This window comes from Canis aureus, chromosome 5 (genome assembly GCF_053574225.1).
Source record: "Canis aureus isolate CA01 chromosome 5, VMU_Caureus_v.1.0, whole genome shotgun sequence".
In the NCBI taxonomy this organism is placed as follows: domain Eukaryota; kingdom Metazoa; phylum Chordata; class Mammalia; order Carnivora; family Canidae; genus Canis; species Canis aureus.
In genome coordinates this window covers 40,438,188-40,452,251 of record NC_135615.1, presented here as the reverse complement: position 1 = coordinate 40,452,251, position 14,064 = coordinate 40,438,188, and the positions used below count along the sequence as shown (strand labels likewise).

At 37.0% G+C, this 14,064-nt stretch overlaps 1 long non-coding RNA gene across 5 annotated transcripts in view; it reads right to left on the bottom strand.

Annotated features, from left to right (window-relative positions):
• The window catches only part of LOC144314045 (uncharacterized), a 146,032-nt gene extending 136,945 nt beyond the window's left edge, over nucleotides 1-9,087 (bottom strand). For 4 of the 5 annotated variants that reach the window (XR_013379702.1, XR_013379701.1, XR_013379704.1 and 1 more), the window contains exon 1: nucleotides 8,950-9,087. This is a non-coding gene — a long non-coding RNA (uncharacterized LOC144314045). Of the gene's footprint in view, nucleotides 1-4,485; nucleotides 4,668-8,949 lie in introns of all 5 variants that reach the window. The other variant, XR_013379703.1, reaches the window with a different exon arrangement.
• Between the last annotated feature and the right edge of the window lie 4,977 nt (nucleotides 9,088-14,064).

Sequence of the window (14,064 nt, the reverse complement as noted above, 5' to 3'; positions counted from 1 at the left end):
AAATGGTTTTAAAAACCACATTAATCATAATGAAAATGCTTACTATTGAATTGTCATGGAATCCTTGTTGAAAATTGATTGGCTGTATGTGTACTGGTTTACTTCTGGACTCTCAGTTATATTCCATTGATTTATATGTCTGTCCTTGTGCCAGTACCATGTTTGATTGCTGTTGCTTTGTGTTAAGTCTTGAAACCTAGAAGTATGAGTCCTGCTTTATTCTTTTTTCAAATTGTTCTGGCTATTTGGAATCTCTTGTAATTTCACATGAATTTTTTCCTTTTTTTAATATAAATTTTTATTTTTTTTAATTTTTTATTTATTTATTTATTTTTTTAATAGAAACATGTTTATTGACATGGAAAGATATTAAAAATACTGTTGTTTTAAAGAGGAAATGTTTTTAACTTAAAACATACAAGTTTATGTAAATAGTGTAATTGAGGCAATTATGTTTCTTTGTACTTTTTGGTAGTTTCAAAATTTCTACTGTGTAATACACACACACACACATGTGTATGTATGAGAAAAAGTACTCAACCTTCCTTGCCTTAGCCACTGGCACACTTTGTTTTTTTTGTTTTGTTTTGTTTTGTTTTATTTTTTTATTATTTTTTTATTTATTTATTTTTTTATTGGTGTTCAATTTACCAACATACAGAATAACACCCAGTGCCCGTCACCCATTCACTCCCACCCCCCGCCCTCCTCCCCTTCTACCACCCCTAGTTCGTTTCCCAGAGTTAGCAGTCTTTACGTTCTGTCTCCCTTTCTGATATTTCCCTCAAGATAAGAAGCTTTTGCACAGCAAAGGATACAGTCAACAAAACTAAAAGACAACCTACAGAATGGGAGAAGATATTTGCAAATGACATATCAGATAAAGGGCTAGTTTCCAAGATCTATAAAAAACTTATTAAACTCAACACCAAAGAAACAAACAATCCAATCATGAAATGGGCAAAAGACATGAACAGAAATCTCACAGAGGAAGACATAGACATGGCCAACATGCATATGAGAAAATGCTCTGCATCACTTGCCATCAGGGAAATAGAAACCAAAACCACAATGAGATACCACCTCACACCAGTGAGAATGGGGAAAATTAACAAGGCAGGAAACAACAAATGTTGGAGAGGATGCGGAGAAAAGGGAACCCTCTTACACTGTTGGTGGGAATGTGAACTGGTGCAGCCACTCTGGAAAACTGTGTGGAGGTTCCTCAAACAGTTAAAAATAGACCTGCCCTACGACCCAGCAATTGCACTGTTGGGGATTTACCCCAAAGATACAAATGCAATGAAACGCCGGGACACCTGCACCCCGATGTTTCTAGCAGCAATGGCCACGATAGCCAAACTGTGGAAGGAGCCTCGGTGTCCAACGAAAGATGAATGGATAAAGAAGATGTGGTTTATGTATACAATGGAATATTACTCAGCTATTAGAAATGACAAATACCCACCATTTGCTTCAACGTGGATGGAACTGGAGGGTATTATGCTGAGTGAAGTAAGTCAGTCGGAGAAGGACAAACATTATATGTTCTCATTCATTTGGGGAATATAAATAATAGTGAAAGGGAAAATAAGGGAAGGGAGAAGAAATGTGTGGGTAATATAAATTTTTAAATCAGTTTTTATATTTCTGTAAAAATGGCTATTGGAATTTTGATAGGGACTGCCTTAATCTGTAGATCATTTTGGTAGTATTGACATCACTAAAACATCCTACCTACGAATATGGGTATGTTTTTCCATTTATTTAGGTCTTGAGTTTCTTTCATCTGTGTTTATGTGTGCATGCAGAATATTTCATATGTATGAGAAGAAAGAATATTCTGCTGTTGTTGGTAGTGTTCACTGGCTTTTTATATATAATTTTGCTTTTCTTTATTGATTTCTCTATGGATTATTATACATCTATCTAACCTCTCACAGTCTATTCAGAGTTAATATCATATCATTTCATATATAATGTATAACTTTGGCATCCATAGTTTCCTTTATCCCTCTCACCAGTAAAATTTTTGCTCTACTTGTCCTGTCTAGTATGCTGACATATGTTGAAAATTCCACAAGACAATATGATAGTATTTACTTTAAGTTATTATATGTATTTTAAAATATTTAAGAGTAAAAACTATCTTTTCTCCTTTTCACTTCTATATTTACTATTCCTGTTTTTTATGTTTGTAAAAATCCAAGTTTCCCCTTTTATCTTTTTCCCTGAGCTTGAAGAACTTCCTTTACTGCTTCTTACAGAGTAGTCTGTTGACAACACTTCTCTTAATATCTCTTCATCTGAGAGTATCTATCTTTTGCCTTCCTTCCTGGAGTGTTTTTTTGGACACAGAATTCTGTACTGATAGTTCTTTTATTTAAGGACTTAAAAATGTCTTCCATTATCTTCTGGTTTCCGTATTTCTGTTCATCAAAGACATCATTAAATTCAATGAATAGGCAAGCTACATACTGAGAGAAAATATTCTCTCAGTATGTTTATTTCTGAAAATGGACTTCTATCCAGGTTATACAGAGAACTTTAACAACTTGATAATATAAATACAGTTCAACTAACTCAACAAAATTTGGTGACAAGTCTTGAATATACTCTTTACAAAGAAATATTACAAATAACAAATAAGCTCATGAAAAGGGCTCAAGATCATTAGTCATCAATTAACTGCAAATTAAAATCACAACGAGATACCACTTTACACACAGCAGAATTGCTAAGACAAAATCTTGTATACGTTGACAAATGTATAGAACGTAGAAACTCTTATACTTTGCTGGCAGAAATAGAAAGTAGTATATCTACTTTGGAAAATGGTCAGTCTCTTTTAAAGTTAAATATGCATCTTATCAGTAATCCTTTAATTTCACTGATATGTATTTACCTGAGATAAATAAAAACACTTGACCCCATATAAACTGGAATAAGAGTCTTGATAGTCACTTTCTTTTAAAAGCTACAAATTAGAAATAAGCCAAATGTTCACCAGCAAGAATACAAATTATTGTATGTTGAGCAAATAGAAAATTACTCAGCTGCTGATACACAGAATAACTATATTCTCAAAAATATAATGCTAAGCACTCTTTTGCTCTAATAAAAAGCTGTACATAGTTTATAACTCTCTTTTAAAGAGTTCGAAATTAGGACACCTCTAGGGAGAAACTAAGGAAAGGGGGAAACCTCCATATTGATGTGAATTACATGTTTGTATTTGCCATGATTCACTGTATATTTTGGATTTGCACCTGTTAATTCAGTTAGATGACACTTGATTTTTAAAAAGAGTGAAGGTATGGAAAAAAAGTGATCAGAAACTATACTTAAAATATGACATTTCAAAAGCTGATGAGCTTTAATTGAGCAATATCTGAGGCTAACATCAAAGAAGACATACTCTGTAAATAAGCCTCTTACTCGGAAATCCAAAATATCTACCTGAAGTAGTTATTCCAGATAAGTCATAAGGAGCTTGGTTCTTTGAGTCATGACATGCTCAAGTTCCCCTGACAAACTCTAGTCTAAGGAGACCTCATTCTATTCACAGCAGGACCACAATACCAGCTGGCAGACAGCTTCTAGTTTTGGTCTTGCAGGTTCAGAAAAAAATAGAGAAGACACAAGAGAAAGCACTTAGTTTCCCCCCAGGCTGTAAATATTTTCATTTGGTGCTCAGTAAGTACAAGAATATAGCTATAGAAGAAATGTACCCAATTTCTCTAAGAAGGAAAATCTAAAAGCAATAGAACTGTTTGCCATTTTAAGTTTACTTTTAATTCAGGGTCCAAATTGGTTGATATCTATCTATCTATCTATCTATCTATCTATCTATCTATCTACTTATCTATCTAATACATGTGTACATATTACATATAAGTATTACAATCCTACATGTTCAAAGAGAATGAGGGATGAAGTGGGTTAATACAATAGAAATACATAGGCTCCTATACACATTATCTCAATTAATAGCCCTCCATTTTCTCTCCTGCCCTATTTTCCAGTTAGTTGCATCACACTATTTCTTATCTATTTCAATATGCCATCTTCCCTAGCCACAGCAGGAAAATGGACCTCATGAAGGTTACCAATGACATTTACTTGGCTATATTCAGTGGATACTTTTCCATCTCCAGTGATAACAATCTCTTTATTAAGCTACCTTGGTGTTTCACAATATTCCTCCTCCTTTTTCTAACTCTTTTGTGGGTTCATCTGCCTCTAATCTAACTTTAAATTTTGGCAGTGCTCAAGCCTTGGTTCTACACTATGTGCCCTCCTCATTCTATAATCTCTTCATGAGAAACATCCATCATTTATACCTTGATGCCACTCAAGGTTCTAATTTCCTTCTGGATCTTTTTTTTTTCCCCCTAAAGGTCAGACCTCTGTGTCTATCTTCCTTCTCAAATTTCAGTTTGGCTGTCTCACAAATGCCTCATTCTCATCACACTGATGACTGACCTCATAATGTTTGTGCTGGCAATCCCTCAGTTTACACCTCCTTTTCTCAATGTCACATCTTCCTAAGTTATCCAAGACACTTCTCTCTCACTCCACCATCCACAGATTTCATAAATCCCTGGGGTATCATTGCTTCCCAGACTGTTGTGGGTTATCTTCTAATTGTCACCAATCTGTTCACTCTACAAAGCAACAAGAACGATCTTCTTTAAAAGCTAATCAGATCTTGTCATTACCAATGCCTGAACTGTTTCCCCTCTCTTTGTCCCCTAATCTCATTTTCAAGTTAATTTCTTACTAATTTGTACTTTAAAATCCTTCAAGACTTAAATAAAATGTAAAAAAAAAAATCTTTTCCTGACCACCCTTCTTATAATCACCTTTAGAAGACCCCACCCTTTCTTCATACCTCTTACTTTTGACAATTATCTTGGAATAATTAATTTTGAAACCTCTTCGATTAGAATGCCAGCTTAATGAAGAAAATAAACTCTTCTGTTTACTTTTCTGTTCTATTTCTAGCTTTTAGTGCAGTACTTTACACTTAGCATGTACCAGTAAATGTTTATTAAGTTACTTTGCTGCTCCCTCCAATTAATACCTTCCTTTATTATCTGCTCTAGTTTTCTTCACTTAGCCAACCCTTGTAATCTTTTAAGGCTCATCTCAAACATCACTATTTCAGAAAGCCTTCCCTATTGTCCCTAGCCACCTCATCTCTATACTCCTATGGCTCCTTATAATTTCTATTTTATAAATGTTATCATACTACCATGTAATTTTCGTTTTTCATTAGTACTTATGTTCCTAACCTGTGAAATCCTTAAGGAGAAGACCTATGTCTCATGTATATACACTCAGGGATTGGCCATGGTAAGACTCAAATACTGTTTATTCAACGAATACATAAGTTAGTGAGTAAACTGGGTGTCATGCTTCACTTTGGAGACAAAGAAATCTACACTCAAGGAGGTGAGATGATTTTCAGAATATCTCATGTTAGAATTCAACATCTTTTCATTACCTCATTCTTCTTCTTGGCCCTAGGCAGTGAATTCCTAGGTAATTCCCAAGCTTCCTAGCTCACAGGACCTCCACTGTTCAACATCTTAGATGATCGTAAGCAAGAAAATTATCAGATTCAAGTTTTGTCTACTTTCTTTTACCTTTTCCCACTTTGCGTAGAAATTCTAACACTATTTTGGAGACTAAAAGTGGGATGAAAAAGGAGAAGAGCAAAAATAGTCTTGCATAATTTGCTGATGGAATAGCAACCCCGGCATAATTGAGAACAGCCTGGGTTTTTAACATGCTTCAAATCTCCATGAATCAGGAGGCATTTGCACTTGCATGAGTGAAAATGTCAGGGAATGATTTTGAAAGGCCCTGTTTGAGGGTGAAATGTTTCTGCGTCTGAAATCCATTTTACTGAGCAAACTACAGTAGTCATAAAGGCTAAGAGGTTTTCATTTCCATAATTTTACCAATTTTTTTCAGGAAAAAGTAGAAAAACCCAAGCTTATAAATTGGACCTTCACAGCTCAGCAAGAAATGTATTTTCAATAAGAGTTCTGACTGCCCTGACAAAGAAAACTGACATCTCTGTGTGAGGCATCTCATGAAGCTTTGTCCAGTATCTTATCTAGATAATTCCAATACCCTTGGAATTATGTCATGTTGCATACCATTTCTAACTTTGTAGTAAGCTCATTTTGCTTCCTAGGTTCTTGAGAACAGCGAGTTCTTTCCCCACTGAGTTTTATCAACAAACCTTTATTGAACATCTTCCATGTGTGAAGGAATTCTTTAGAAACTAGGGAAGAAGCCATGAATAGAGAAATCTTTGCCTTCAGGGGGTCAATATTCTAGTAAAGGAAGACTGACTATAAATTAAGAATTGGTTAAGAAGTAAAAAATATTTAATTTTCATCAGCTGAGGAAAATAAACCAGGAAACTGTGGAAGAAAACCTCTGGCATTGGAGGAAACTGAGTTACATTTTTAAATACAAAGATCAGAAAAGACTTCACTGAGATATCATTTGAGCAAAGATCTGAGGGAAGTGACATAGTGAAAAATACTTCCAAAGAAATACAGAGTATGCACACTGGAGGGCACTTTACAAAATAACTGGGCAGTACTCTCCAAATCTCAAGGTCTTTGGGGTGCCTGGGTGGCTCCGTTTGTTAAGCACATCCTACTTTTGGTTACAGCTCTGATTATGATCTCAGGATTGTGAGATCAAGCCTCCTCGCCAGCCCCCACCCCTCTGGCTCCACAGTGGGCATGGAACCTAAGATTCTCTTTCCCTCTGCCCCTCCCTCTCAATGGGCATGCATACTCTCTCTTTCAAAAAACAAAACAAAAACACTTCAAGGTCTTGAAAGACACAAAATGACAAAGGAATTGTTACAGACTGGGGGAGACTAAGAGACATGGCAACTAAATGCTGGCTGGAACAGAAAATGGGGACTTAGTGGACAAATGTAAAATTTCAATCAAGTCTGCAGTTCAGTTACAGTACAATACCAACATTAATTTCTTATTATTATATTATTCTTAATATTATTATTTCTTAATGATTATTCTGTAAGAATTATCTTGGTCATGTAAGATATTAATATTAAGGGAAACTGGGTAAAGGAAAAATGGGAGCTCTGTACTGTTTCTGTAATTCTTCTCTAAGTCTACAATTATCTCACACTAAGAAGTAAAATCAATTGTACATACCATGCAAAGAGATTTCTGAGAAGGATTAGCTAGCACAAACTTTTCTAGCATGTTAGAAGAGAGTCAAGGACACAGTATGGCTGGATCTGAGTGAGCAATGGAGCAGGCAAGCGGGATGTGTAAAGGGGGCAGGAGCATGTACAACTCTTCAGGATTTTAACTTGTATTCTGAGTTACACGACAGCTGTTGGGACTTTTTGAACACAGAGATGTCATGATCTGACTGAGATTTTAAGAGAATCATCCCGGCGCCTGTGCGGATAAGCTAATGCAAAAAGTTGGGGGACTAATCATGGTAGCTTGGATCAGGGTATAGCAATGGAGATAAATTGATGAATTGAAAGACAACTGATTCTGTTTATTGAACTAAAAGTAGAGCTAACAGTTCTACGTAAAGTTTAAAATGTGTGATTTTTTTTTTTCCTTCTCTCTGGCTTGCCATGTTTTTCCATCTTAACTGTATATACTTTATTTTCAACTTCTCCTATAAAATGGAGGAAGGACTTGATGTAGATGAGCATCCTCTAGTTTTCTTGTAATTCTAAGGAAATAGGGCTCCAATAGTCCTAATATACCTTTTTCTCTTATAACGGAGACAATTAATATGAATGATTCATTCACCTTAAGGTATTAAAAACCTCATGGGGCAGCCCAGGTGGCTCAGCGGTTTAGCGCCGCCTTCAGTGTGATCCTGGAGACCCGGGATCAAGTCCCATGTTGAGCCCCCTGCGTGGAGCCTGCTTCTCCTCTGCCTGTGTCTCTGCCTCTCTCTCTCTGTGTCCCTGATGAATAAATAAATAAAATCTTAAAAAAAAAAAGAACTTCATGTGTCCCCCCCTTCCTAGGAAATGTTTAAGAGACTACCAGGAGAAGATAAATATATATTCAAAAGAATGAATAACTAATTTTTGACTGACACATCAGAGGGAGAAAAAGATTTGACAATGAGGCTCTCATGGCACCTCTCCCTCTCCTTCCATTTCACAACATCTCCATGAATTCACTCAGTGTGCACCCATGGGAGGTACTGCTAGCCGTTTTTTGTTTTTTCTTTTTTCTTTTTAAGATCAGTAACACCCTTAGGATCCACAACAGATGCTGACTGAGCAAAAAATATGCTCTTCCCCAAGAGCTCCAGCAATGACTACATATGATGGGTAACCAGGGCCTGGTCATTTCTGCTCAAAGTGCAAATCCTCCAAAGGGTCATACTGACCAGGGGGCTCTCCTTTGGGCTGGCTGAGACTCAGTCAGATTGCCTCACAGTCCTAGTTCAATGTTTCTTCTTCTGTTTCCCAAGAATCACATATACATTTTAGTCTGAAAGTTAACACAATGCTCCCCTTTGACCTTTCACAAGCAACACCCCCATAAACCTCTTGCACTCCTACCTTTGTTTCAGTGCCTTCTTCCTGGAAGATCTAATGCAAATACTGGACTTATCCCAAAAGTCAATCTGATCTTCTATCTACCTTATCTGTCTTTTTTTCACTAATCTCATGATCAACATATGCTATAATTTCTGGTGCATACAGATACTCAATAAATGTTTGTTTTATAGCACTCAGAGAACTTGGGTCCCAGTATAGCCTTTCCCCAAGTACTATGTGTGACTCACCATTAGCTGTCTCACCACTATGATAAGGGGGTGGAAGTAGATCTTTTGAGTATCTTTTCAGCTTGAAAATGCCACATCCCTAGGGAAGAACATATCTCTGTACATCCCTATGCTCACCTCTTGAGGAGACCAAGTCTAGCACCTCCAGAAGCATAATCTGGTTTGACAAGAGATTGAATACACTAAGAATCATATTGAGCTGCTCGCCTCCAGGGAAGAAATACAGCAGCAGAGGCACTCCTGGCAGCATCACCATGGTCACTGCTGAGTTGGGTAATGGTAAAACAGAAGTCATAGTGAAGTCATCCAGGGCAGAGGTTGGCAGACTTTCTCTGAAAAGGGTGAATTTGTAAGTATTTTAGGCATTTGGGGCCATATATGGTTTCAGTTACATATTCTTTGTTAATTTTTACAACATTTTCAAAATCTAAAATTCATTCTTTAGCTTGAGGGCCATACAAAAATATATATGGGTTCAATGTGACCACTGGGCCATAGTTTGCCAACTCTTTTTCTAGATGACCATCTTTTATGTCTACAAAACAACAAGGGAAGAAAGAAAGAAAGAGAGAAAGAAAGAAAGAAAGAAAGAAAGAAAGAAAGAAAGAAAGAAAGAAGAAAGAAAGAAAGAAAGAAAGAAAAGGAAAAGAAAAGAAAAGAAAGAAAAGAAAAGAAAAGAAAAGAAAAGAAAAGAAAAGAAAAGAAAAGAAAAGAAAAGAAAAGAAAAGAAAAAAAAAACGAGAAAAGAAAGGAGGAGAGGAGGGAAGTAGGGTATTGTGTCCTCTATACATTTAAGGCAAACCCATGGCTCCAACTGTGCCGCTCCCTGAGCTCACAGTCCTCAGATCTGTTGGTAGCTTTTGTCCCCAAGATGACCCCATCTTACTGGTTTCCAGACTAGTTCCTTGGGAACTTCTTGGAAGTGCCATAGTGGTTCATTATGGAGGAATCAGGTAAAAACTAAACCAGTCTCCTAACCCATAGCATCCAGAGGGCTGCTCTACATAGTCACTACAGTGGCTTTTCATTCCACAGAATCTATTTTCTTTCTTTCTTTTCTTCGGTTCCTTCCTCATTTTTCTCCCTCCATCCTTCCTTCTATTCTTCCATAAAGTTCTTGGATCAATAATTTTTTTAAAAGTTTTTTTTTTTTTTTCTTGAATCAAAAGTGTGATCAAGGAGCAATTCCCTGAGGCATTAATGACCAAAGAAAAAGCAAAATGTAGGGCAAGTGGGTGGGCTCTGGAATCAGGCCCTCCTGGCTTCTGATTCAAACCATGTCCCTTTAGCAGCTGTCACAACTGACTTCCTTTCCTCTAGGCTCAGTTTCATCTCCCCTTGGGGATTACCATTTTTCCCTCACAACCTTTACATGAGGATTAAACAACCCATGTGAAAATGCTTCTTCCAGTGTTTGATACATACTGGGTGCCTCTGTATCCCTTTGGTGGCCTGTATGGTGCCCAGACAATATGCCCTCCCCAACGTACAACTACAGCATATGCATGTTATATGTGTAGGCAAAACAATGAACACAAGGGGTGATGCAAAGTGATGTGAAATCCTAAAAAACCTCATCTTCTTTTTTTTTAAATTTATTTATTTATGAGAGAGAGAGAGAGACTGAGGCAGAGACACAGGCAGAGGGAGAAGCAGGCTCCATGCTGGGAGCCCGACGTGGGACTCCATCCTGGGACTCCAGGATCGTGCCCTGGGCCGAAGGCAGGTGCTAAACCGCTGAGCTGCTGAGCCGCCCAGGGATCCCCAAAACCTCATCTTCTACACCTGTTTTCACAACTCCCATAGATATCATATTCTCATGATTAGAAAAACTTGCCCTTATCTGAAACTTTTTGGGGGGCAGGAGTACAAGACTCTACACTTTTAACCACTTCTCTCCCATCCTGTGATATATCTACAAAAGATCCCCAGATTAAGGCATCGGACCTTCAAAGTTCCCAGGCAAATGTGAATAACCCAATGTTGGAAACATTCATCTGTGAGAGCCACTGCTATCTGCACAGTATTTTCCCCTTTGCCTGACTCAATGGGCCTCAGGTTTTTCTCTCTTCTGATAAAGATGATAAAGTTCCTCATTTTTTGGCTGACAAAATATTTTTCTGACAAATGTGAAGGATACACAGTTCTCACCAGTCCTTACTGAACTTGAACATCTGCCTGGATGCTTGGAGAATGCAGCCTGTTTTTATACACTATGTTAATCACACAGAAAAACAAAGAAGACAGACATGAGAGTAACGGACTCTTAAAACATAGATGGCTGGCAGCAGAAAAGAGGGGAGGAGAACTCAGGATCAATGGAAGCTTCAGATTTTTGAATCAGATAATCTTTCAGTAAAAATTATGACTCAGTAAAAATCACTCAGTAAAAATTATGCTAAGTGGCAGAGGGATGTTGGCTTACGTGACCTGGGAAGTCTTAAAGGATAAGTCTTCTTTCTCAGGGTATCTGTTAGAACCCAGGGGATGTTCCATCACTAGATTTGGATAATTAAAAGATTATCTGCCTGTTTGTTTCATTTTATCCAGATTGCTTCTGAGAGATGATAAATGAGCCAGCGTCCCTCACTAAATAAACTGTTCTCTAAATAAATAAATAAATAAATAAATAAATAAATAAATAAATAAACAAACAAACAAACAAACAAACTGTTCTCTGGCAACCAGTGTGGCATCATTTCTTACAGCATCCAGATTACTGACAGAGGATCCACTTGATTGAAGGAAACAATATGGCTTCCCCAGTTACCTACTCCATTCTAGCAGAGAACAGATAACCTAGGGCAGAAAGCCCCGAAGCAGAGACTGAGTCCATGGAAAAGGGACTTTTGGAGAACACTCAGGGTCAATCCCAAGTCCCACTCTTATTTCCTTTTATCCTACATTTGCAGATGACCCCAATTCACTAATCAATGATGAGAACTAAATCTAAGTTTTTTTCAGCTTCAGCTCAAGGTAACTGGAATTCTATGAATTCCTTGAACACTGTGAATGATTGTCATTTAGCTGCACAGTCAATGGGGAGCATGATTCTTGGTGCCGTTCCCCCAACATGATTCCTTTCCAGCCCTACAACTGGAATTTTATGAGAATAATATGAGATAATTTATGTAAAATGCTTAGCCCATGACTGCTTTCAATGAAGAACTTAAAATTAAACATTATTATTCATTTTTTCAAATTCTTTCATTGTCACAAGTTTTTGGTTACCCATAATATCTACCAAGCAAAACCATCACCCATATGAAGAGCCAAGAGGACTACCCCCAAAATAATCTAGAATGTCATGAGAAGTGAGTTTCTCAAGACTAAACACAGTTTTATTTAAGACTTTTCTCTTAAATATGTTTAGTATTTTGGTGCCATTTAGTATGAACATAACTGTTACATAAAAAATAAAATAAAGTTGCAGAATGCCAAAGTTTCACAACTTTACAAATATACATTTTATGGGATGAAGACTCTGATAAACTTTAGTGGAAAGGTATGCTTAGCATTTTATGCTTAGAGACACCAGTCCTTTTAGACAAGGAAGAGCCACTAGAACCAGACAAGTCACTAGCAGCCATCAGGTGTTTAGCAACTTCTTTCTGACCACTGCAACATTACTGTGCTTATTATTTGCCATTAAAGAATTTTCTAAGTATATTTTCCCATCCATGTTTTTGTGTTTAATTTTTTTTGTGTGTGTTTAATTTTTAATTTGGACCATTAAACCCCTGGGACAGAGGGTGAATCTTAAATACTGCTTTTTAAACACTCTGTCTCATCTTTCCATGGTTACTTTCTCATTGTTGCCTGGAACTCATTTGGGATTTTATCTAGAATTAGCCCATTAAAATGGCATTGAATTTGGTGGTACTAAGCATATATTATTCTGCTATAGCTGTCCCTTTATAGAATTCTGATAGACAGCTGAACTTTTTAGTGCTTCTTTAGTGCCTCCTACAAAATGGGCTGTGTTTGCCTTTGTGGCCCACATGTACAGCCTCTTAGCAATATGTCATTTCTGCCTCTCTTGACATTCCTGACCTGTACTGTATCATGATCAATTGATGACCAACACATTTGCTTTGACAATTGGAGTGAAACAGAGTCATGAGACCCAAATCTATGTGCATGGCTGAGCTGATACTAACAAATTTTAATTTCTTATTTATCTGCTTGTCACCTAGAGTTCTAGTTGGAATTCTGAAGGAAGACCTTTGTTATAAGAAGTTTAAAAAATAAGGCCTATAAGCCATTGAAATTTCTTCTACTTGACCAAAATCTAATCCAACTGAAATGAACTCTTTTATTCAATCCAAGTTAAAACAAAACAGAAAACGAAACTTACATTCATATTACGTGTTTAGAACTATAATACTATTTCACATGAATACAAAACCCCTTTCTTGTCTAAATAAATGGCAACCAGTTTCCAAATGACATTTTTTCCCTTCACTTTTTTCACTCCTACAAATAGCTGCAATCCTATTGTCAACAAGACATACAGGACCTGGTTACAGAATACACTGCATCATCAGTACACTTCTCTTTATAACTACTGCTACCATTTTAGTGTGAACTCTATTGTCCTCAACATAGAACACTACAATAATCTCTAATATTTCTCCCTGCTTCCTCTCTTGACTCTGTGACTAACTTTCCACAGAGCAGCCAAGGTGATATCCTAAAAATATAACTGATACCATTATCTTTCTCTGCTTAAAATACTCTAGTGGGTCACATTATAATTTGAATAAAATTTAATATTAATATGTGAACTACAAGGGTCTCAATGATTTGGCCTCTCCCTACATCTTTAATGTCTTCTATAACCTTTTTCTTTTGCTTACCATGCTTCAACCATTCTGATCTTCCCATTGTCATTGAGCCCACTTGCTCAACTGTAGACCTCAAGAGTCAAAATGAGAAATAGACAAGACTGCTTAACTGATGCTCTACCTGAGACCCACTGTTCTTGTTTCCTATTGCACTTTTTTGAGACATAGACAAAGATGTTTTGCAATGACCTGAACATTTGAACTGCCAGGCCAGAAAAGCTCTGATAGCCATGGAGTGCCTAGAAGACCACATCCCACATGTCTGCTTCCCTCCCTACAATTGTGGACTGAACACACACTGACCCCCTGCACTCTGCCGCTATGATCACATACTCCCTGCCTGCTCTCTTGTATGTACCTCCCCCAATCTCTTCTTTTAATGCTG